This window comes from Trachurus trachurus (assembly GCF_905171665.1).
Source record: "Trachurus trachurus genome assembly, chromosome: 10".
NCBI lineage: Eukaryota > Metazoa > Chordata > Actinopteri > Carangiformes > Carangidae > Trachurus > Trachurus trachurus.
The window spans coordinates 3184052-3207777 of record NC_139894.1 but is presented as its reverse complement, the minus strand read 5'-3'; positions in this window follow the sequence as shown (position 1 = coordinate 3207777).

Sequence of the window (23726 nt, the reverse complement as noted above, 5' to 3'; positions counted from 1 at the left end):
CGGTTGGTTCTGGTTTCACACCAAACAACTGTTTATGACATATTCACGTCCTGTCCTCATCGCCTACGTTGCTGCGTCTCCCGACACTAGACACTGATTGGTTTGTAAACAGGTGTGACGTATGACGTAGTCGCAAAGTCACCAAAGTTCTCCTCAGATTAGCTCGTTAGCAAAGTAGCTAATCCAGTAAAAATGAATGAACAACGATAACTCTCCTGTGATGTCATGCCGACCGGCAGCATCAACACCATCAGGTCCAACATGGAGCCTGGTTTAGGATTCAGATGAACGTCCTCGTCGTGTGGAGGCTTCATCGTCTCCGGCAGGAAAGGAGAAGACGACCGAAGCTCTGCTGAGAGTCCTGGCTCCACGTCAGGAGAGACTGAACCATCAAGATAAAAAAAAAAAAAAAAAACGTTAACACTGCAAAAGTCTGAGCCATGGTTTAGTTCGGTCGAGACCGAGTCCATCTCTTTTGGTTGGACCAAATTTCAGGTCTTTGGTCTGGATCATGGTCCAGAGATCGTTGGTCCAGATCAAATGGAAAAGTATGCAAGTCCGGACCAAACACGGTCGGTGTGAAAGCTCCCTTAGTTTCCTTTTTTGTTCCTTTGGTTTGGATTTTGTTTTCTAGGAAGACTTTTCTTTATTTACTCATTTACTGGTCTGCACTTTGCTCCTGATGTTCATCCTCCCTGACGCTCAGACACAAACTAACATGTTGCTTTTTGTTCTTTTTTCCATGTGGGTTGGTTGACAGTAATAAAAACACATTGTGGATGTGGCAGCAGCCTTTATTTTCAGATTTCACCGTGTTGGCGACACAAAGCCTGACGCAAGGCTTGAAATAGAAGATTCTCAATTAAATTATGTCATTTTCTTAAAAGATACCCTGATAATGTCATTGCCATATCATCACACAGAAACCTTAACAGTTACAAAATGTTGCATCATGGGAAATGTGGTGGTTTTCTTTTTTTTTTTATTTAAGCACGAACCGCACCAAAGAATAAAAGTCACGGTCTCGACTCGGCTTCGTCTGTTATGGAAGTGCTTCACACTGCGGCGGCCTTTTGTCATGGCTGCTCATTCACATGAATGCAAAATATATATAAGTATAAAAATCCAACGGTGTCCTGCAGCCGCCCGGCTCATTGATTTGCAACATCGCTCTCAAAGACCTAATAGACTCGCAGACAGTTAAAGCCGAGATTCCTCAATATAAACAGCAGAGCAAAATCTGTCATGTAGAAAATGTCAAGTATATTGGTTCACGGAAAAAATAATGATGTTACATTTCTGCAATAAAATAAAAAAAAAGGTACAGTATAACAAAGAATCACATCACTGTGGCACGGTGGGCTCTTTTCTGCATAAGATCATTTTCACAAATGAGAATTTTTCATTCCCTTCCTCATTCTTATGTAGAAGAGGAAATATGAAAAAACATATAAAGACAGTGTGATCTTTCAACACTGTAGGTCTCCCCACTGTAATTTTATTCTTACACCTTTTTACCTCACAGTTTTTATTAGATTTTCTTTTTGTTCAGATGTCGTGTCGACGCTTTAGTCTGAATCACCCTGTGCATGAAATGTGCTGTACAAATACAGTTACCTTGTCCTGCTGCTGAAATGAGCACTGAGACTTTTTATTGCTCCTCTCCTGTACATTTTTTTGCAATTTTTTTGTGTCTGTCTCTGTTTATTCACATCCATTTTATTCTTTTTCGTCCTGAACACTGTGAATTTTCCGCCTGTATTCTCTCACATATCTCCCCTCATTTACCATGTTTCTAATTATATTCAATTTTAGCTTTTTCTTTTTTCCTTTTTTTTATTATTTTCCTGCTGCAGTGACACCGTCTCCCTGCGGGGATCAATAAAGTTTCATTTAATCTGAACCTGATGAAACTGTGTCACACTCAGCGAGGAGCTCTGGTTGCTTTATTTAGTGCAGATTTTAAATTGAGTTTGCTGCTGCGATCCCGCTGCTTTGATATTAAGAGTGATGGACTCTGACTTTTCCTTTGTCTCAGATGTGACTCCCTCTCTCTCTCTATCTCTCTCTCTCTCTCGGCGTTATGAAAAGGAAATCTGCTCCTCCTCGCACCATCACACGGGTTATTTTCATTCATTTCTCACTTTATGTGCTACACGCTGTTTAGTTTTTTTTGTTTTGTTTGGTGCATTAAGTCGCTTTATGTCCTGAAGCGTCTTGATGCTCCGTTTGCAGCTGAGCAGACCAGGTTAAGTGACGGTTAATGTGAGCAAGGCAGAAGTATGAGTTATCACCCAGCAGCTGTGAAGAGCTCTGTGTGGATCGTCCTTTATTTCTCGCAGCAGGAAATGAACCTATAACATCAGGAGTATATATTATATGGGAAGTGAATGTCCTGAATAATAAGTAATAATATTAAGTTCTGAATGAATTAGTGTAATGTGCCGGTCCTGACCAAGACTGAAGAGGACTGTGAATATCATTTCAATAGAGGAAATCCTCCAGTTAGAGGCCGAGGGTTTTATTTAGCAATTTATTACGTTACTGCCCACGTCACTTCACTTGCTCTGCCCAAACCGATGTTAGACTTCTTTTTTCAGTGTCAGATTATCATCCTCCATTGTCTCTTCTTCTCCAACCATTGCTGTCGTCGACGTCCTGCATTAATGACGTATACTTCCTGCTTCTTCCTTGTCTCATACGCATCAGAACGCATTAATGTTTACACTACGACAGAAATGTGGATCAATGCGTTTCAGTCCACCTCGACAACTGGTTGGACAAAACCTTTTGGTGCCCGTTTACATTTGTATTGTGGGTTAAAACTTCTCTGGTGTTCGGGTCACCAGTGACGCGTTTTCAGGTTTTAAATGCATAAAAGTACCACATAAATTTGTTTATAGCATCAAGGCTTTTTGACTTTGTCAGGGACATCTAACTAAACAAAATAAAACAAAAAACTCGGTAATAGCGATAAGAACAATAATTAGAGTTAAAACTGAATTCATAAGTGCAAAACCAACCTTTTCTTGGATAAGGAAGCCTAACAATGTAACCAAGAGAATAAAAACAAATTGGATGAAAAAAATAAATAAATAGTGTATTTTACAGCTGATTTAAACACGGGTAAAAACACCATAGATGGTAGCAGAAAGCTAAAACAAGATGTGGCAAGGTGAAGAGGGCCCGGGCAGGGATTGAACCCACACCTCCCGGGTAAGAGTCATGCGTGCTTGCCAGTCACACAAAGGGACATCCCTTTGGCCAAGTAGCCAGGGCACATTTTTAATTGGAGGCATAGTGACAGGAACCACAACTGTCACAAAGACAAAGGTTAATCACTTGTGATCGGATCTCTCAAGACGTGTTTTAATGACAGAGAGGTTTTATCTATGAGGTTTGTTCTAATCAAAGGTTTTGTTCTTGTGAAAACCTGCAGCGACTCAACTCAATTGTTACATAAAGAATTAAACAGCAAATTAACATTTTCAACTTTTTTCATTGACTTCACCTTGAGGAAGAAGGTACAGATGTTTTCCAGGACATCGTTGTCGGGCGTGGTTACAGGTGAGCAAGCTGCAGTCTTCAGTGATGACGATGCTTGAGGATTTCTGGAGCTTTCAGTCAATCAGCAAACACAATCCCCTTGAGGTGTTTGGTGCAATAAACATAGAAAAAGAAAAAACAATATGAATGGATGAACAAATGAAATATAAAAACATGGAAGTACTGAGAACGCAATGACCTGCTGTCCGGTTGTTAAGTCTATTTTTATCACCAAAAAAATTAGCACTAGCCGTAACGAGTACACATATATATCATATTATTATATCATATTTTTTTTATTTCTTATTTGGAATGTATTTATTTCTAAAGATTTTTTTATTGCTTTAGTCTTAGCCTGTTCAAATTTCTCTTTAATTAAGTGCATTTAATTTAATTAATTTAGAAACTGTATTGCACAATCTCACAGTCATTTTAGAGCGTGTTTAACATCATGTTGTATTTGATATAAACAATCTTGACTTTTGAAGACAAGTATGTGCAAATACTGAGTGGAATTTGAAAGCTGATGGAAACAACCTCATCGGATCCAGTTCATCCTGAGTGTTCATCCTCTGTGGAGCAGGAATATTTCAACAATTTATTCAGCTCATTCAGCTTCCAGCTTTCAGCATTCACCTGTATTTCCTTCAGCAAATGCATTCTCTAGTTTTAAAGGGATAGTTCAACATTTTGGCAAAATGGCCCATTGCCATAATAGCTATAGTCATAGGTTCGTTACCTTTATTTGTCGGTGCAAGCTGTTTTTAGAACGGCGGAGCAGAGCATCTGGCTGCTCAGAGCTACGCTACGGAGGCTAATGGGATTTCTTGGTTTCCCTCATCAAACTCATCAAATACAAAATCCCAAAACTCCAAAACGCTTTCGTGGACAAGTTGTGACCTGCACAACCACCACGCTATGAGATAATAATGGAACGTTACGAAACGGAGCCGTTTTCGAGGTAAATACAGGGCAAATACAGAGACTGCTTGCTGAAAAACTGTCCCTGAACGCAACGCGCATCAGTGGTTTTGCATGAATTTACCTCTAAAACAGCTCCGTCTCGTAACATTCCATTATTATCTCATAGCGTGGTGATTGTGCAGCTCACAACTTGTCCACGACAGCCTTTTGGAGTTGTTGGGTTGTGTATTTGATGAGTTTGATGAGGAAAACCAAGAAATTCCCTTAGCCTCCATAGCGTAGCCCTGAGCAGCCTTCTGCTCCGCTCCTCCGTTCTAAGAATAGCTTACACTGACAATTAAAGGTATCGAACCTACTGCTATGACTATAGCGATTATGGCAATAGGCCAATTTGCCAAAATGTTGAACTATCCCTTTAATTGTCCTTTGGTCAAGACTTTATTTTGCTCAGTAGAATCAATAGTGACTCCTGCATGAAAACATAAAGTTTGTCCTGAAGGGTTCATCCTGTGTTGAGCAGGAAAACGACCTCATCCATTAGAATTTGAGGTATTTCTAGTGTTTGTGGGTTAACTGAAGCCACATGCCGCGTTCAAGTGAAAAGGTCAAGAGATAATTGGTTATTAGAATTCATCCTCATGAATATTTAAAGTTTAATTTAATGGTGATTTACTCTGGAGTTTGATGTTCTGCAGTAAACCAAAGAGCGAACGTCTCTCTTATATGCCAGTGTAGGCGTGTGTGAGCATTAGCGTGTTAACATCCGTGTATATGTGGTCATGTAATAACAGCAATAATAACACAGCAGCCATGAAAGAAGATATTAGCGCCGTGTTAACGAGCCCGAGAGCCGAGAACCGAGAAATAAAATCCATGATGAGGTGAAATATGATATGAAAAATACATTAAAAGCAGCATAAATTAACACAGAGAGGCCGGCGTGAGTGTGAGAGTGTGTACAAGTGTGAGTGTGTGTAGGTGTGTGAGAGAGAGAGAGCTCCTCGCTGTGCGATGTCCCAGAATTCCTAGCAGCAGCAGCAGTAGCACTCAATGATGGTGATATTAAGGAGGAAATGTTGCAGCGGGACTTCATTGCCATCTTCCATATTTTGTGTAATAGAATGTAACTAGCATCATTATTTTTTCATCACAGCCCTCCCACAACTGTCTTCCACATCTAGGAACATCACTTCCCTCTCTCCTCTCCATCCCTCGCTTCTCCCTCGCCGCTCGCTGTTCCTTCGTCACACTGCGAGTCAATTAAAGAGCAGGAGATAAAATGTAAGAAGAAGAAGAAAAAAAAAAGGAAAAAGGAGGCTGCTGCAGCTCGCTCGGGGCCCGGCGGTGGCGACGGCGGCTTCTGAGGCTCTGCACCACTCCACTCCGGGCTGACATCTTGGATCTGGTGATGAGGAAAATAAAAAAAAGGGGTGAAAACAAGAGAGTAGAGAAGGAGTCTCCTGGCAGCAGCCGCCCTCTGTGCTGCAGTTTGGAGATTAGGACTCTCTTCTTTTTTCTTTTTTTTTCTTCATACAGACAGACAGACAGATGTGATATTGACTTTGTATCAAGAGGGAAAGTGAAATGTCTCTGCGCTGCACTCCCGACCTCAACGGCTGCAAACATGGCGGCTGGATTTCCTGCTGTCAAACGGCCGGCGGCGGCCTCGATCGGCTCGCACTGAATCACACACAGCCACAGTCGATGGTGGAGATGAGAGGTTGTGATTTATCTGCACACACACAGACACACACACACACACAGACACTCGGTGACCTCATGACGGTTTCAAACACAGAGACACAGAGTGAAGAGTCGAACATTTTAAAAAGGTTAAAACAAAAAAAACAAAAAACAGGAGATTGGATCCGAACCCTGATTCAAAGGTGACTCATGCAGGGACGCGACGGTTGTGCAGAAACAATTACAACAATTAGTGCGGCAATTTTCATAATGAATTAAATCATTTATCAGGAAATAAATGTCAAACTATTTAGTTTCAGTCTCTGAAATGAGAAGATTTGCTGTTTCTCTCTAATTGATGTTATTATATATTCAATATCTGAGGCTGTTTTTTTTTTTTTTTTCACCTTAACACATCAGACTGTCTGTGGGGAGTTTTACACATTTGTCATTATTACTTCATGTATTAAAGACTAACTCATTAATTAATCAATCAAAAACCTGTACCTGCAGTGCATTATGGGAAATTAACTTTTTGTTGACAGACTGAACAGAGCTGTAGTCGGGCGTCAGGTGTGGTTAGCCTAGCTTAGCATAAACACTGGAAGCAGAGGGGAACAGTTAGCATGAAACTACTCCTCCTCCCTGGCCAATAGGAGGACGAGGTGCAGGTACATCAATAATCACATGACCTGTGTGCCTTTGTTACCTAGCAACAAACCTTAACTACAGGCCGGTCTTACTCTTGAAACAATTATTTCAATAAGCTACGTCCTGGTAACCTGTGGTGAAGTGATAACTTTGTTTTGTTCCTGCTGCTTTCATTTTTATTTGTTTGTTTGTTTTTTTAATTAATCTAAAAGCAACACTGTAACTAGGCTACAGTTGCTGTGGTAACACATTAAGCAGTTGTATTTATTTTTATTTTAATGTTTATTTAACAGGGATGAACATTGCCACAAAAAATGGATGGATGGTCCCTGGTCAGGCTTTAAAATAAAATATATATAGGATAGGATAAAATATACTGAATACAATAAATGCAATGATACAAATACAGTGGATAATACAGTGAATAGGTACCATGAATAAATAAACACAGCTGCAGTTATACATTTCAGATTAAAACACAAGTTAAATTTAACATTAAACATTAGTAAAGAGAGAAGTTAATGTTCACATTTCTGCTGCTGCTTGAGCCAATGTTTAACTTTCACACTAAACCTCTTTATTTCTGTTTGGGATTTAATTTCAGATGGTAAAGAACTCCATAGGTGTGTGTCTACCTTGCACTGAGTGTTGTCCTGCATCTTGGAATTTTACAGTTTTTCTTGGTTACGCTCCTTGTTTTATCCAGTTATTCATACACTATGGAAGCCTAGAAAGGCCACACTCACTGTTTGTTTATCCTGAAATAAAAATATATTAGCAGGATTATTTTTAATATAGTATTCTGAGATAAGGTGAATATTGATCAGCTTTAATCAAAGTTTCAGTCCTTCTTAGCTAACGAGTGTTGCTACACTGCAAAAACTCAAAATCCTACCAAGAATATTTGTCTTCTTTCTAGTCAAAATCAAAACAAATCAAATTATACTCAAAATAAGACTCGTCACATTAAAAATTAGCTTGTTTTTAGACACTTTTTATTTCTTTCAAGCATATTTATGAGACTACAGATGCAAATATGGGACTGCAGATGCAAATTAGCTTAAAGCTATAATCTGGTACAGTGCATCAAATGGCAACATTTATGTTTGAACTGTACACTGTCCCTTTTAAATAAATTAAATTGAATTAAATTGAATTTTCACTTGAAATAAGTAGAAAAATTTGATAGTGGAGCAAGTTTTTCTTTCTTATTACAAGCATAAAAAAACCTGCTTTCACTGGCAGATTTTCCTACTTATTTCAAGTGAAAATTTGTTTGAAATAAGTGAAAATTATTTAAAAACAAGTAAATTTTTAGGTGATGAGTCTTATTTTAAATGGAAAAAGATTAGTTTTGACTAGAAATGAGATATTTTGACAAGAAATAACACAAATATTCTTGGAAAGTGTTTTTGCAGTGTAACGAGGAAAGCTACTCTGACACGTTTTGTCACAGTCGTCCTCTCCTGATAACATCTGGATTCATCATCATTACCTTCTGTAAAATACAATATAAATCCCACTTTTTTTTTTAAATGGACTCCAGATGATGTCACTGCAGCGAGGATGAGACACCACAGATAAATGTGACCTGCGCTGGCGAAGTTAAAATCTCCTTTAGAGGATGAATCATGTCTGAAGAGGATGAGACGACAGCGGTGCGACCCGTGACGTGGTGTTTTGGCGAGGAGGGGGGGGTCTGCCTCTCTGACAGGTGAGGGGTCGGTCGGCCCCCGCGGCGCCGGGTAATCCCGCTCACAGATGAGCCCGTCAGACGCTCCATTTTCCCGCTCGCTGCTCGTGGTGATTGCCTCTGAAAGATCAATCAGCTCTTTCGCGGCGCTCGCTCCGCTTTCTCCATCGCCGACCCGCGCGTCACATAAATAAACTCAAATTACTGGACGCGAGGGCCCCGGCCGTTCTCCGACATGTCGTCTTCCCCCTGAGGAAAACGCCGGCGGTGGGGAGGGAAAAAGGAGAACGGAGAAAAAAAGTAATATAAAAAAGATGGTCAGTTTTTCATAATCGCTCCATTTGACCGAGCTCACACCGTTTTATCCGACACGCACACAAAAAAAAAAGGTGGTGATTGTGCTCGGGCCGAACACAGACGTCCATTTCCAAGACAAATCCCTGTGTTTTCTTCATATTTCTGAGGTAATGGTGAGGAGCCACAAAGCATTAGCTGCTGCTCACACAGACACACAGTATTAAAGCTCCGGCCTTTTTCTTTCCACCGCTTCCACACACACACACACACACACACATCCACTTTGTCCCAAACCGCTCTGATATTACACACATCAAGAAGCCATTTCAAACATTTAGCTTCTGCAGACTGTTGTGCTTTGCGCCATTAGTTCAGTCCGGAGCCGGAAAAAAGCTCACAAAGTGGCCTGGAATTCAACACCTGTGCACACATACACATTATATTACTGTCTTACAGCACCTTCAACATCTGTACGCTGAATAACGGGACACATCTGTAAAGCAAAATGTCAGTAAGTTTGTAATTTTTTCAGCATTATAACCTCTCTTAAAACTGATGAGGATAAAACATTGAAGTGTTTTATGAAATATTGAATGAGGAATCTACTGGAACATCTTGTTTTAAGAATAATAAATCCACAGTCCATCAAGACCTGACTTGAGAAAAGGGAGTTTGTATTTAAAGGCTAATTACTTCTTAAATGTATTCACGTACGAATGATCCCAAAGCTCATTTCACTAACCTTCAAATCTGCACGGACTGAGAGGAGGATTTGTTACTGAATCAAGAAAAAACATCTGATTGAATTTTCATCAAATCTTCATTAACGACACATTTCTGAAAGTACAACGCCTTATGATTCAGTCTTTGTCATGGGAGAGCGTTTTAACATCCTGCAGCAGTAAAGATGCAAAACTAAATCATATAAAATCTTATATTTTGCCATATTTGAGCCTCTGTTATTAAGCATTCATGCAGTTATTTTGGTCTGAAGACATCTCCTCTTAGTAAGTCTTTTATTGAAACCAACTCTTGCTTCGATTTACATAATTACTCAAGTCTACGCTTTAGATATATTTTTTATTAAACAATGTGATTTTTATTAAATATTCAAACTGTTTGATCACCTCATACAGATATGTAATTAAACATAAAGGTATTGTATGTTTCTGTATTATAAGACTCGTCATCATATGTGTCACTATAGTGGATATATGAAGATATACGGTTATCACATTGCATGTTTGTACATATATAAAACATATCGGTGATTAATCTTTATATGGTACTGTGTGAGGATGTGTTTTATACCCATTAACAACATCGTTATATCTTTTACCAATTCATATCTCATACATTTTAAAGACATTTAATCTTATTCTGGGAAAAGTGTCTCAGACTTTTATTGTACCATAATATCAACATATAGCATGTACTTTAACCAACAATATAATCATACATGTACAAATTAATTATAGATTAAACCAAACTGAAATTGAATATATGCATGTAATACATATGTTGACATATAAGTGTAGCCCATACAAATATGTATGTTAATGTTTTGTATGCCAAATATGGCAATTCCATATATGTGACATTAGCTTATACTTCAGTGTCACTGTTGTGTTGATGTTTTGGACTTTTCATGCAGATACTATGAGCAGCACATTATGAACCACAGAGTAAGATTTATTCTATCATAGATTACTTTTTAATGGCCAAATTCCTGTGCTGTGTATTTGCCTAGTGAGGCTTCAAAATAAAATAAAACCACATGCCTGGCGTGCATTACAAGCCTCATCTTATTTATTACAAAATAAAAGCTCTGTGAATGAGTGTGGAGTGAACTATATGATGTATTTGCGGTGTTCCCAGGTGCAGTGCACATTTATAATTTATTCTTTCCCCTTATTATTCTCGTCTTTTTTCATCTTTATATGGTGTTTTTTTATACCGTCTCTGCATACGACTCATTTCTCAGGCTTTATATATGGATGATGTATCTTTTATTCTCTCTGTAAAAAAAAAAAAAAAAAGAAAAGAAACAATGATTGATTGCTGAATTTTTACCTCCTCACATCACACAAACGTTCACACAATGAAATGTAACTTTAAGCTAATTATTGATATTTTAAACGCCTGTGTGTAAATCACTAATAGACTCCGTCGGCCTCTTCGTCTTCATCATCTGCCTCAGTTATTCCATCTGCTCTGACTTCTCACTCTCCTCTTTAACCTACATAAGAAAATTAAAATCCTATAATTATCTTCAATTAACAGAAAGAGGGACATGCAGTGATTAAGGAAATCAAGTTCAGGGACTATTTTCATTATCTTCATCCCCCTCCCCCTCCCCCCCTCCTCCAACTCCACCCCCTCCTCCCTCAACATCCCCATCATCCCCCCTCCTTCCCCTTTCTTTAACATTCACCTTTAAGCCCGCTGCTCTGATTTTAATTAACTTTTTTCTCCTGTTCTTTCTCAGAGATTTGCCGTCCACCAGCGAGCCGATGTTAGGTCGGAGGAGCAGCTGTTTTGACGAACATCTGATCTACGTATTTGTCCTTCAATGAGAAAAAAATACGATATTTAATTTGGGTTAGTGAGTTAACAGTTGTTCCGACCTGAGTTTATATTTGACTTCTCCGATGCTCATCTCATGTTTCTCACCAGCTCTTCTATGCAAGACGACGGCCTTCAAAATGTGTGGTAACCGTGCTAACACTCAAAATTTTGCTGTCTCTCATTAAATGAAAAGAACCTCTATCCATTCACCCAACACACAAATACATACATTCACATTAAAACTAGAAAACTGTCAAAGAAGATGAAATATAGTCTATATAATAAGTGCTGTACAAAGTATCGGGACCAAACAGGCCTGTTTCACTGTTTGTTGTTTCACTTCTGTGTGTAGAAAGGCATTTTCTGAAGACTGACTTCATGCTAGTATAAGAAGTATCCTGTAAATGGGCCTATAAACATACTGTATGAGGAACCTATTACATACATAAACGTACAGTATGAACATGAAGATGCTTATAAATACAGTATATTTGATTTAGAAAATGTTAAAAAATAAAGTGTGTATTTTTGTGTTTGTGTATAGTTGCATTTGGGGACCTCGAGCAAGACAAAGATGAATGGGGAACAATCAAATGTGTAGCGTTTTGCTGTTTAACTCTGGTTTTCAATTACTATTCAATTACTACCACACATCAGTGTGTGAATGGGTGAATGTGATGTACTGTAAAGTGCTTTGGGTATTGTTCAGGTATAGTAAAGGGCTATATAAATACAGACCATTTACCATTTACCATTTTCATTGCGAAAGGATATTAATCAATAAAAGCATCATGAAATAGGCTACAACAGAAGAGTTGCTTCAGCGGACATCCATGCAACAGCAACTGTTAACATGGTAACACAAGTATCTGTATGAGAAAAAGTGACAGAATTGGTTAAAAAAACATAATTGTTCATTGAAATGTGAAGTTTGCAGGATCCATTATCAGAGCTGGGGCTTTGAATTTAAGGTTTTAGCTCTTTGACTCTTTGTGCAGCTGGATTCCTATGAAATGAGGCAACAGAATCAAACAGTAGAGACTGTTGTGAAGAAGAAAACGACCACCATGCAGACGATCAGGAGGCATTCATGTCGACTGTCCTGTCCAGCAGGATGAAGTCACACGTCTTTATTTCACTATTGTTCCGATTAGCTTTGTCCTTCTTTTCTCTGTGACTCGTCTGGAACTGGATTCGTGCAGTTTTTTTTTTTTTTCCCCTCTCTCTCTTGGTGATGCTTTTCCCTGCATCCTTGGTTCCCATGGCTACGGAGCAAAGTGTAGCGGCTCCATCTGGACACTATCAGTCATAATAGAAGCTAAACAGTGAACCACTGTCTCGCAGTATGAGGTCTTTAAGACCTGTGCCTCCTGGAGAGTTAGTGTGAGCCTATGAAATAACACAGGAAGAAAACTCCTTCACACACAGGCTCTGTAACCTCCTCCTCTTCCTCCTCCTCCTGCTCTTCCTCATCTTCTTTAATAGAAGCTGTAATATAAAGGGTCAAGTTAAGCTTTACGGAGGCTCTTTTTTTCTTCTTTTTTTTAGCTCTGGGTAAAAAGAACAAAGCTGCTTGTAATTTACTGGTTTGTGTCTGTGCAGGTTCATTTGTACAGTGAAACAGTAGCTTTAGCGTTTTGGTTGAAAGCTTCCTTCAGTTATTAAAAAAGATCATTTGCAGGCAAGTTGTCATCTCAGGCGTCTTCGTGCAACACACTGTGCTTTCTGTGTCACAGCGGCTGAATTTAGGATTTTAATTTCAGAGCAGAGAAAGTGAGCAGTTGTTTTTCTTTTTTTTTCTGCAGAAACTAACAGCAGCATCACGTTGGCTCATTCTTTTCTTTTTTTTTAATGAATTGGAGCACAGCAGAAACTAAAGGAGGAAGGAGCTGCTGTCAATAATCTGACTGATAGTACAGTGTAACGAAGCTGCGAGCTGTTATTTGTCTGTCAGCCAAGAAATTCACAGTCGGAATCAGTTTTCTGCCAAGTACTCGCACATACAAAGGATTAATCTGGAAGACATGCTCACCATGGAATAATACACGAGCGAAAAACAACAGCTGGCAAACAATTATGCATCTGTCTGCATAAACCTAAAGTTTTCCAAAATGCAGGGTATTTAGAGGATGGACATTTTCACCTCAGCTGTCATTTTGTTTTATTTGTTTCTTTTATTTTAATCCTTGGGGGACGTTTCAGGGGGAAATGACAGTTTTCATGGAGGGAAAAAAAACAAAAGATGACCTTCAAATGCAGAAGAAACACAGACAGATAAAGCTGCATGAAAATATCTACTGATTCATTGTTTTTTTTTGTGGAGGTGCACTGATGGAAGAGATAGCGTCTGCATCCTGGAGCAGTTAAGCTTTCTGTTCAGCTCCTCCAGTCTGCAGGAGGAGATGACTTTTATTTTGAAAAACACCCAGTGACACCTGAAAATAACCTTGACTTGTAACGACCAATGGAGGTAGAGAACAACTGGCCTGATCCACATTAGATGTGTTAATGCTTCTTTTCCCAGAAGGCCACACCAGGGTTACGGATCCTTAAAAAGTCTTAAAAGGCATTGAATTCATTAATCTAAAAACAAGGCCTTAATTGGCATTAAAATGTCTTAAATCAATTTTTCAAAGGTCTTAAAAATGTTAACACTTGGTAAGTGGGATTTTACGGTTGTAATTAGTCTCAAATCCCAAATAATTGGTAACATTCCGACATAGAGAAGTTAATGGCGGCCGTCAACGCTAAATTTCTCACCGCCTCCAGCTCCCGAGTCAGTGTTTTTTTTTTTTTCAGACTTTTTATGCATTTATTTTGAAAGGACAGCTGGAAAGAGACACAATCCAAGGTTCATGTAGCAGTCACTTTACCTTGGAAGTGGGTAAAATTGTCCCTATAACCCTATGTAATTGATGTGGTGTTTTTTTTTCTTCTGCATTTGTGTTTATTGTGAAGTCGGTCTTAAATTTAATTTCAAGTGGCTTTAAAAAAGTCTTAAAAAGTCTTAAATTTAACTTTTCTTAAGCTGTAGGAACCCTGCACACTGAAGCTCAGCTCCCAACTCAGGACTCTGAGACATTTGTGCAGATTTTGATACTAAAGAGAAGAAAATAACTGTAATTTCCGGACTGAGCGCACCAGAATATAAGCCTCACCAGCTAAATTTTAAAAGAAAATACATTTTTTTTTTACATATACAGTGTATAGGCCACACTTGAATATAAGCCGCAGGTTTTCATGTTGTAACATGAAATATTTACACAGAAAGACAGTAGGGAACTGTGCAAGTCTGCTCGCTTTTCCGCTGTTCTGGTTACGCTCCTCTCTCGCCCATGTGCATTTGTTGACAACGAAGCCAGTGAAAAATCAATAAATGAAGCGGTGGATAACGTTACATAACATATATGATGTTACGGCGTGTGTGTTTGTGTAGTCTTGAACCGTCATAAACAAAAGATTACGGGTTACGGAGTGCGTTTGTGTTGCGGTGTGCAGAAACGAGAGCTGGGACACCGGGGAAGGTGAAAAAGTCGCAGTTTATAGTCCGGAAAGTACAATAATCTTTAATCTAATCTTTTTCTTTATTGTCAAATTTCATGTGGAAATTTGTCTTTGGCTTCACCACATGAAACCACAATGACTTTTAGGTAGTAACATTACACAGTTTGTGTATTTACAAATCTAAAACTGATTCATCCTGCCTGCTCACAGCGATATGTGGGCAAAACCAATGATTTAAAGTCAGGTGAGAAGATGGAGAGCGCAGGCAGTGGGTGAGGCGGGGGAGGTGGGGGAGGGGTGGAGGGGGAGAGTGAGACTTTATCAAGTGAAAAAAAAAAAAAAAAAACATACAGTAAAGGAAAAATACTTGGGCAGCAAGGGCTTCTGGGAAACAAGCTGGAGGACACTGTTGAAAGAAACAGCAGCTCTGATCAACACTGCTGTATGTTCGTGTGTACATGTGTGTGTGTGTGTGTGTGTGTGTGTGTGTGTGTGTGTGTGTGTGCGTGTGTTTACATGGACTTGTATCTTTGCGGGGACCAGTTGTTGGTTTCAGACCTACAAAGTGGGGACATGTGTTTTTACGAGGACCTCACAAGCTCGAAGGTGTGTTGAGATCCGATTTTAGGGTCCAGGTTAGAACCGCTTTCAGTCCGGCATCTAGTTGTTCTAGTTGTGGAGATTGATGTTACGGTTAAAGACTCAGGAACGGATCGATATGTCAAGACGAGACCTCACAAGGATGGAAGAAGCAGTAGTGGTTGTTGTAGTAGTGTGTGTGTGTGTGTGTGTGTGTGTGTCTGTGTGTGTGTGCGGACAGGGGATGGAGCGCCAAGGGCAACGCCTGCAGGGCTGAAGTGGAACGGAACACAGAAACAGAACGCACACACACACACACACACACACACACACACACACACGTTTCATGTTCCCTGTACAGTAGCCTACACACAGCATCACTCTACCACGTATCCAGCCGGATTTACTCAACACACACACACACACACACTCATGTTGCTCATGTTGCCTGCGTCCAAACTAATGTAGATTAATATGAAAACACTGTTTACATGCCGTCGCTGTCCAGAAAGAAAACAATTAAACTCGGTCAATTTTAAAAACGAGCTGCAGGATTTAATGAACTGTTCTCGTTCTTCTGCTGTGAATAAAACAAAATAAAAAAACCTTTTAAAACTCTGATGGAGCGACTGAATGAAACCAGAAAGCAACTTTTAAACAGGACTGCATCTGCTTCTTCTTCATCGTCGTCTTCATTAAAGTTTGATATTTGTTTTCACAAATACACTTTTTTTTTTATAGGACAACGCTGATGGAGAACAAATCTCTCTTTTGCTGTCAACACCGTTTTTTACCCAAAAAATAATTGGCATATTTTTGCCTTTTCATTTTTCTTTCAACATGTAGAAAACAGATTGATTATTATCTACTGTACTGCACACCTGCTGACAAGTGCATTATGGGAAAATACTAGGACTGTCTGACATAATTAAACAGTTGAGAGCAGGGTTGTTGTTGTTTTTGTAATTTGCAGTGTATTTGTGCAAATGCATGTGTGTTTTATTTGTTACTTATTTGTTATTATTTGTCTTCTATTTTTAAAGGGATATATCAACATTTTGGCAAATTCACTCATTGCCATGTTGCCTATAGTCATAGCAGTAGGTTCGTTACCTTTAACTGCGGTGCAAGCTACTTTTAGAACGGCGGAGCAGAGCCGTGAGCTGCTCAGAGCTACGCTACGGAGGCTCATGGGATTTCTTGGTTTCCCTCATCAAACTCATCAAATACACAATCCAACAACTCCACAACGCTCTGGTGGACAAGTTGTGACCTGCACATTCACCACGCTATGAGATAATAACACAACGTTACCAGACAGAGTTGTTTTAGAGGGAAATGTGTAACCGGAACTACATTCCAGACACGGCTGCTGGGTGGAGTGATTTCAAAAGCACAAGTAGTTCTGAGTATTTGCTCCATGTGTCGTAATGTTACATAATTATACGTTATTATTTCATAGCGTAAAGCATAAATGTTGAAAGTGCATTGAGCTTTCAGGGCCATCGTACATTTTAGGGGCACAAAACTACAGGAGGAGGAGGAAAAGTAGCCTATACCATTAAGCTAAACTAAGCTAAGCTAAGTTTACATTCATAAGAATCAAAGGCATTTCCCCTTATATTGTTTGTTAGTTTAGTCACAGTTCTTATGTGTGAAATGCTCAGACACATGTATACATTTAAAAAAAAAGTTTTTGGCTCATTTTACACTGATCATAGAACAACACAGAGATGTGTGTATAGTCTCCAGTTAGTAGCTACAGTACAAACCAGACTTTACTAAAATCCTGAGTGAAAAAGATTAAATATCAAAGAGCAGACAATGCTAATCGGAAACCAAAACAAACAACAACATGACTCATCAGCGCCTCCATCTGTTAAAGGACGTGTATGAATAATTAATTTTAATCCAGGTCGTGTTAGCAACAGGCTAAGTAAAGTATCCCTGACGTCCTCTCCTCTCCAGACGTCTCCAGATCCTCCTGGGGGATCCTCAGGGAGTCCCCGGACCAGATGGGCTCCGTAATCCCTCCTGTGTGTGTGTGTGTGTGTGTGTGTGTGTGTGTGTGTGTGTGTGTGTGTGTGTGTGTGTGTGTGTGTGTGTGTGTGTGTGTGTGTGTGTGGAGTCTCCTCCTAGTTGGACGTGTCCAGGAAAATGTCCACAGGGAGAAGTCCTGATCCGACGGACTAAACCTCGGCTGCAGCTGGTTCCTCTGAACAGTCAAGAAGGATTTTATTTATCGCTCTGTTTATGCATTTCGGGTTTATTTTGATATATTTCCACATTTTCAACCTCAATTTAAAGTTTAAGAAAAATGGTTCACCCTGGAGCTTTGTTCACAGTGTTTAACCACATAACCATCTACTGGAAAGGGTCAAAGGTCATCGTCCAAGAGTAACTGAAGTGGAAACAGTTACATCGCATGTGACTTTGTTGTTTTTATTGCAGTGTTTAAATTTAGTTTCTACATTTTTTATTTCCCAGAGAAAAAAAAAGATTTTTTGTTTTTTGTCATAAAAAGCCAAACCACACATCTAACGTATTTACATTCAGCTACAGCTACAATGACGCATGGCTTGGTTTAACAGATTATGATTTCAGATAAAACTAGCATATCTAATGTAATGTAATGTTGATGTGGCTAAATCTGTTTAAGACATGTGGGAATCGAACACCATTGCACCGTCCTGATGTGTCACGTTTTCTCTTTATAGCTATGACGTCACTACCTACTGCTCCCTGTCATACTCACTACGGCCACTAGATGTCGCCTAGCAACAAAACGTAACTATGGGTTAGTGTGACTTGACACAGAATATTAAGCTACATCTCAGATGGAAAATTTCACATTAACGAATTTTATATCTTATATATATAAGTTTTTTGTTGAATGAATTGATGAGTTGAGATGATTGATTGTTGATTGTTTGAAGAGAATTTTACGATTTCAATAAGAATTTTTTTTTTTTAGTAATTTTATCTTCATAAAATGTTTAGTTTTTCTTCATTATTTTGTATTTAGATTGTACAAAATGTTTTGTTTTGTTTTTTTATATTGTGTTTCTACTTGTGTTTGTTTTATTGTGGCTCGTATATTGTTGGACGATGGGTTTGTGTGTGTTTATACGTGTGTGTGTGTGTGTGTGTGTGTGTGTGTGTGTGTGTGTGTGTGTGTGTGTGTGTGTGTGTGCGGACGTCACGCTGCTCTGACAGTTTGACTTCAGTGTTTAATCTGTTTAATCCTCTACTCTCTCTCTCGTTCCGTGTGTCCATCTTATCTTCCTGCTTCATGGCGTTTGTTTGGAGATCTCCAGTTTTCTGTGTTTTCTGATGACGGCGGCGAACACATGCGAGCCCGGCGCAGCGCCGACTCCACTCCAACGAAATCCTCTTTACTGCCGCTATCAGGAAGGTGAATCTGATCCAGTCATCTTCCATTTGTAAAGAGAACTGTTTGATTTTATTCATGCAGGTTTGTTTTCCATCAAACTGACGGGGAAAAAATGAAAATCACTGGGAAAAAAATGGCCAAAGCTGATAAACCCAGATAATCTCTTCAGTCCACAGATCTTCAGCAGCCTGTCGGTCGCACACTGTAAAAAAATAAAATGGCTCATGTTTATGCATTAACAGCTTTTTGTTAATTTTGTAGTTTGATTTAATTTTTGACAAACAGTCTTTTCAACTCTTTGCAGAGGGAGCAGCAGCCAGTTTATAATTTACATTACTATACTGTAAAATGTTTATTCACATTTGTAAGATCTAGTCTGATTTTTACAATAAAATAAAGATCAATTTCATATTTTGTTAAAATGTGACATTTAAATTAAAGTTAGCCAGATTTAAGTCTGTATGTAAGATGACGTTTTTGTTTCTACTATGACTTAACTTTGTAGATACATGTCCTTACTCTTAAACTTATATATCTCATTAATAAATTGATTAATTGATGAGCAGTTAATTAGATTATTTCTTATCTTGTGCTAACGTCCAGCTGTAGAAGTTATGTTAGCGCAGAGAAAAAGTAGCTAGGTGTTTCCCACAGTCAATCAATAAATTACTTGAATTACTTTACTCTCATTTAATTAATAATTTTTCATTATAATAATATTATATGTAGATATAGCAACTTTTGAAAAACAAATTTACATAGACTTTTACATTTTACATAGACTTTTAAAAATAGCAGGGAGATCTTGATAAAGAGGCTTTTTTGAAATGAAATTGAAGCAAAATACAAACAGAAGGTCAGGTAAAAAGCCTTTTTTTTTTAAATAAATAAATAAAAATTAGTTTTAAGGGAGGACACTAAGGCGGTTTGTGTTATTCTCTTTAGGAGCTTGTTCCGAAGTTGAAGAGTCTGAGAACAACAGCTGATCAGCAGCGAGAAGATCAATAATATACAATCAGCGAAATCAATGTTTTTAAAAACAAAAAACAAGCAATAAAAAATTTAAAAATAGTTGTGAGTACATCTGTTGACCAAGACCTTTTGTTCAGAGTGATGGTTTCTATCATTTAGGTATCAACAAGGCAATCCTTGGAGTGATGTCTACCGAGGTGGGTAATGTTATAAAGGGAAAACAGATTACTGGTTGTGTTTATGTCATAGCGCCGTAAAGCAGTCCATGTTTATCCATCTTGCCAGGTTGGTTTTCGGCCAAGAGACAGTAGGTGGGAAGCAGAGAGCCTCCATTCTCTCTGTAACAAGTCATTTCACCATCACAAATACTCTGAAACTGTTTAATTAAGGTATAAAAATCCTGCATAGTGCCTCTTTAACAGTGCAGATGAAGAAGCTACTTGGGTTTATGCATCTGGCCCTGAAGGGTTTCTGATGTCCAGAGAGGCTGTGAGAAAAACTGGAACATTTTTGCACAAAATTGTACATTTTTTTTTTTATGTTTCCACACTTTATTGTAAAGTAGCTGAAGGAAAAAGGGGAGAGAAAAAAGTCTCTTTGGTCCAACTGGTCAAAGCGCAGCAGTAGCAGTTGTGTGTGTGTGTAATATATGGTTTTAACATAACACTTTGTTTTGAAGGGTTCAGAGATGATAAGGTTAAACACCTGGTATGAGTGGGATAATAGTGGTGGAGATATGTTTTAGTGCCGGCTACAGAAAATACTGAGCTTCTTCTATTTCTGGGCTCAATTTCTGCAAGTTTAACCCAGAACAGCGGAGGAAACGCCGGCTTCCAGGAGCTTTCAGTCCTCTGTGAATCATCACATTGGAGCAGTGAAAGCTGCTCAATAATAAACTAAAAGCTTCTTCTTCGTCGTCTCTTTTTCTCTTTTTTTTCATACAGTGTATTTACAGTGAGCTTCTTCCTATATAAATGGAAATATGCTCCTGCACTTCTAATCACACATAAGTCTTTTTCCTAGTGTCACATCTTTTGTAGTAGTGTTGTGCAAAGCTAACATGCGATGGGGCATAATTACAGATTCCAGTATGTTAATAAAGGCGCGAGTGCTGATTTAGCTAAGAGGCTCAGTGTGTACCGTTTAAAGCCGAGTTTCCCCCGTTTGAATATTCATCAGAGTCACACTCAGCTGAAGATGAAACAGCCTCATTGTTCATCAGCGGCAGCAGTGGCGGCGGCGACGGCGGCGTGCTGGCTCGTTCATGTTATGCACATATTAATGATGAGGACAATTCACTTCGAGTGATTCCTAATCTGTTGACAAGAAGTCTCTGCAGGCTCTTCAGTCAGTTTGATGCAGATGATGACAATGTTTTATCTGTAAATCCCCCCGAGAGCACAGACCCATGAATACTGCAACAAAAAACAAAAAAAAACAATCTATTAGTCATTTACTCAAACTCTAGACTCCTGCAAATAATTTCCTTTTTAAACAAGATAAACATCAAACAACGGGGCGAGATTATTCATCTGTTTACACAACACATCAGTCTGTTCTGAGCCGTATCTGTGTGTTACATAATGTACAGATCTGACAAATAAAGCACAAGAACAAAGCACAACAAGTGTGGGGAACATTCATCAAGTTTACAAGTCCAGTATAAAGGAAGATTTTTATTTTAAAGCTCCATACAGTATAAAGGTAGATGTTTGTGTTAAAGCTCCATACATTATAAAGGTAGATGTTTGTGTTAAAGCTCCATACAGTATAAAGGTAGATGTTTGTGTTAAAGCTCCATACAGTATAAAGGTAGATGTTTGTGTTAAAGCTCCATACAGTATAAAGGTAGATGTCCATGTGTAGTGTGATTATAAAGCAGCTCTAGGTTCTATATTAATACTGTGAAAGTATCAAAGCCTCAGTCCACAGAGAAATGCACACAGCCTGTATTCAGAAACTGAGCCTTAAAACCAGCCGTCAGGACTTCCTGTCACTTTGTGATGTCACAACTAAGCCCTGCCCACCATCCAACAACTTGCAGGATTTGGTTTCTCTGAGTGTTTTATTTTGAGATCTGCTCTGTTCTGCTCCTCGTTCATCCAGTTTACCATCTATTCTTGTGGACGCCTCCAAATCTCTCCAGATTTTGGCACAAACATAAACGTGGTTGTGTTTTGGTGGTGTAAGGTCAAAGGTCAATATGATCAGTGAGTTTGATCTCCCGAGCTGAGAGCTCTGCAAAGAAATCCAGCACAGACCTTAATTTGGACTCAAAGACAAACTAATTAGACTAATTAGTCACAGCGAACTCCATGAATATTAATAACGACATTTCACATAAATGGTTTATGATCACGTCTATATCATGTACATTTGTACATATTGTATTCTTATTGTACTGTGGCAAATGGTTATAATCGCGCACAAAAAACCTTCTTTAATTGAAATCAGTGCTCTTTTGTACCACAATCCTTTGCAAATAAAGTAAACAAACTTTTTTCTCTGTTTCTGGATGAAGTGACCAGGAACTAACTGTCTTCCAGTCTCACATTTAGATTTTCGTCCTCGTGCCGGTGTCACTTTCATGTTTCATTAGAGCCAATGAAAGAAAAGAGTTAAAAGACAACGCGTTCATCATGAAGTAATTTTCTATTTTAAAATTAAAACATGAGCCATAAGGTGAAGATGATTTAATTCAGTCTTGAGTCCAGCAGAGTTCAGTTTCCTGCAGGTGCAGAATTTATTCCTAATCAAGTTATTTTTCTCTCTTCTCAATGTTCCTGCAGGTATTTTCACCTGCGATGTGAGAACTGAGAGTTTCTAATGAAAAGTGACCTTTTTTTCTCACCTCAAGTTAAATAAACTATTTTTCACTTCGAAATTTATGAAAAAGGAAAAAAGAAATGAAACTGATTATTCACATTTTGGGGAAAATGTCTCGAAGGCTAAAAGTAAGAAGCTTGTTAGGATGTTTTCCTTTTTTGTTGGACTTGTTGACCTCGTTTCTCATTTTCACTGCCAAACCAACATCATCGGGAAAAAAAGTTTAAGAATTAAACCTAAAAAAACAGCGTCATGTCTGTCGGCGAGTGGAAATAATTGGAAATGATAAAAAAAAAACCTGAAAGGCAGAGCGGTGTTTGTCTCTCAGATATCTCACAGGGCCATTTCAGATAAACATATTATAGTCATTCGCTGCTCGTGCCTCGTGTGTGTGTGTGTGTGTGTGTGTGTGTGTGTGTGTGTGTGTGTGTGTGTGTGTGTGTGTGTGTGTGTGTGTGTGTGTGTGTTTGATTTCAACAGTTTGGATTAATTTGTTTTGATGTCTCTCAAACCGAAGCGGAGGCAGGAAGCAGCTCGTCGTGTCGGAGTCGGAGCGGAGGCTGAAGTGCAGACTGATCCAGATCCCACCGTTTCCTCAACTATTTTTATCGCTCACTAATTAGTGAGACTTTTAATTTCTCCTCCGTCCTCCAGACGGACCACAGGGGGTTTTAACACTCCACAACCTGATGCTCCCCCTACACCCCCCTCATCCCCCTCCTCCACTCCTCCATCCCTCCCTGCCTCCACGTTGCTAATGACAACTAACTAACAACGGGGAGAATGTAAAGCAGCTGAAACGTCAGGTGAAGGTGAACACGGTGAGGCTGTGAGATCAAACAGGTGGTGGTGATTAGAAACTTGTGAAATGCCAGAGAGAGAGAGAGAGAGAGAGAGAGAGTTTCACACTTTGTACGTTTTATTTTTACTGTTTAGATCCAGATCTGCTCCAATTACACTCGACAGGAAGGAGTCAAACTGGAAGAAGGAGGAAGGAGATTTAACCTAATGATGGATGAAAAGTTGTCTGAGTTCATTCCTCCAGGGTCTAAGGTTCAAGGTGTTTTCATTGTCCCAATTGAGAAACAA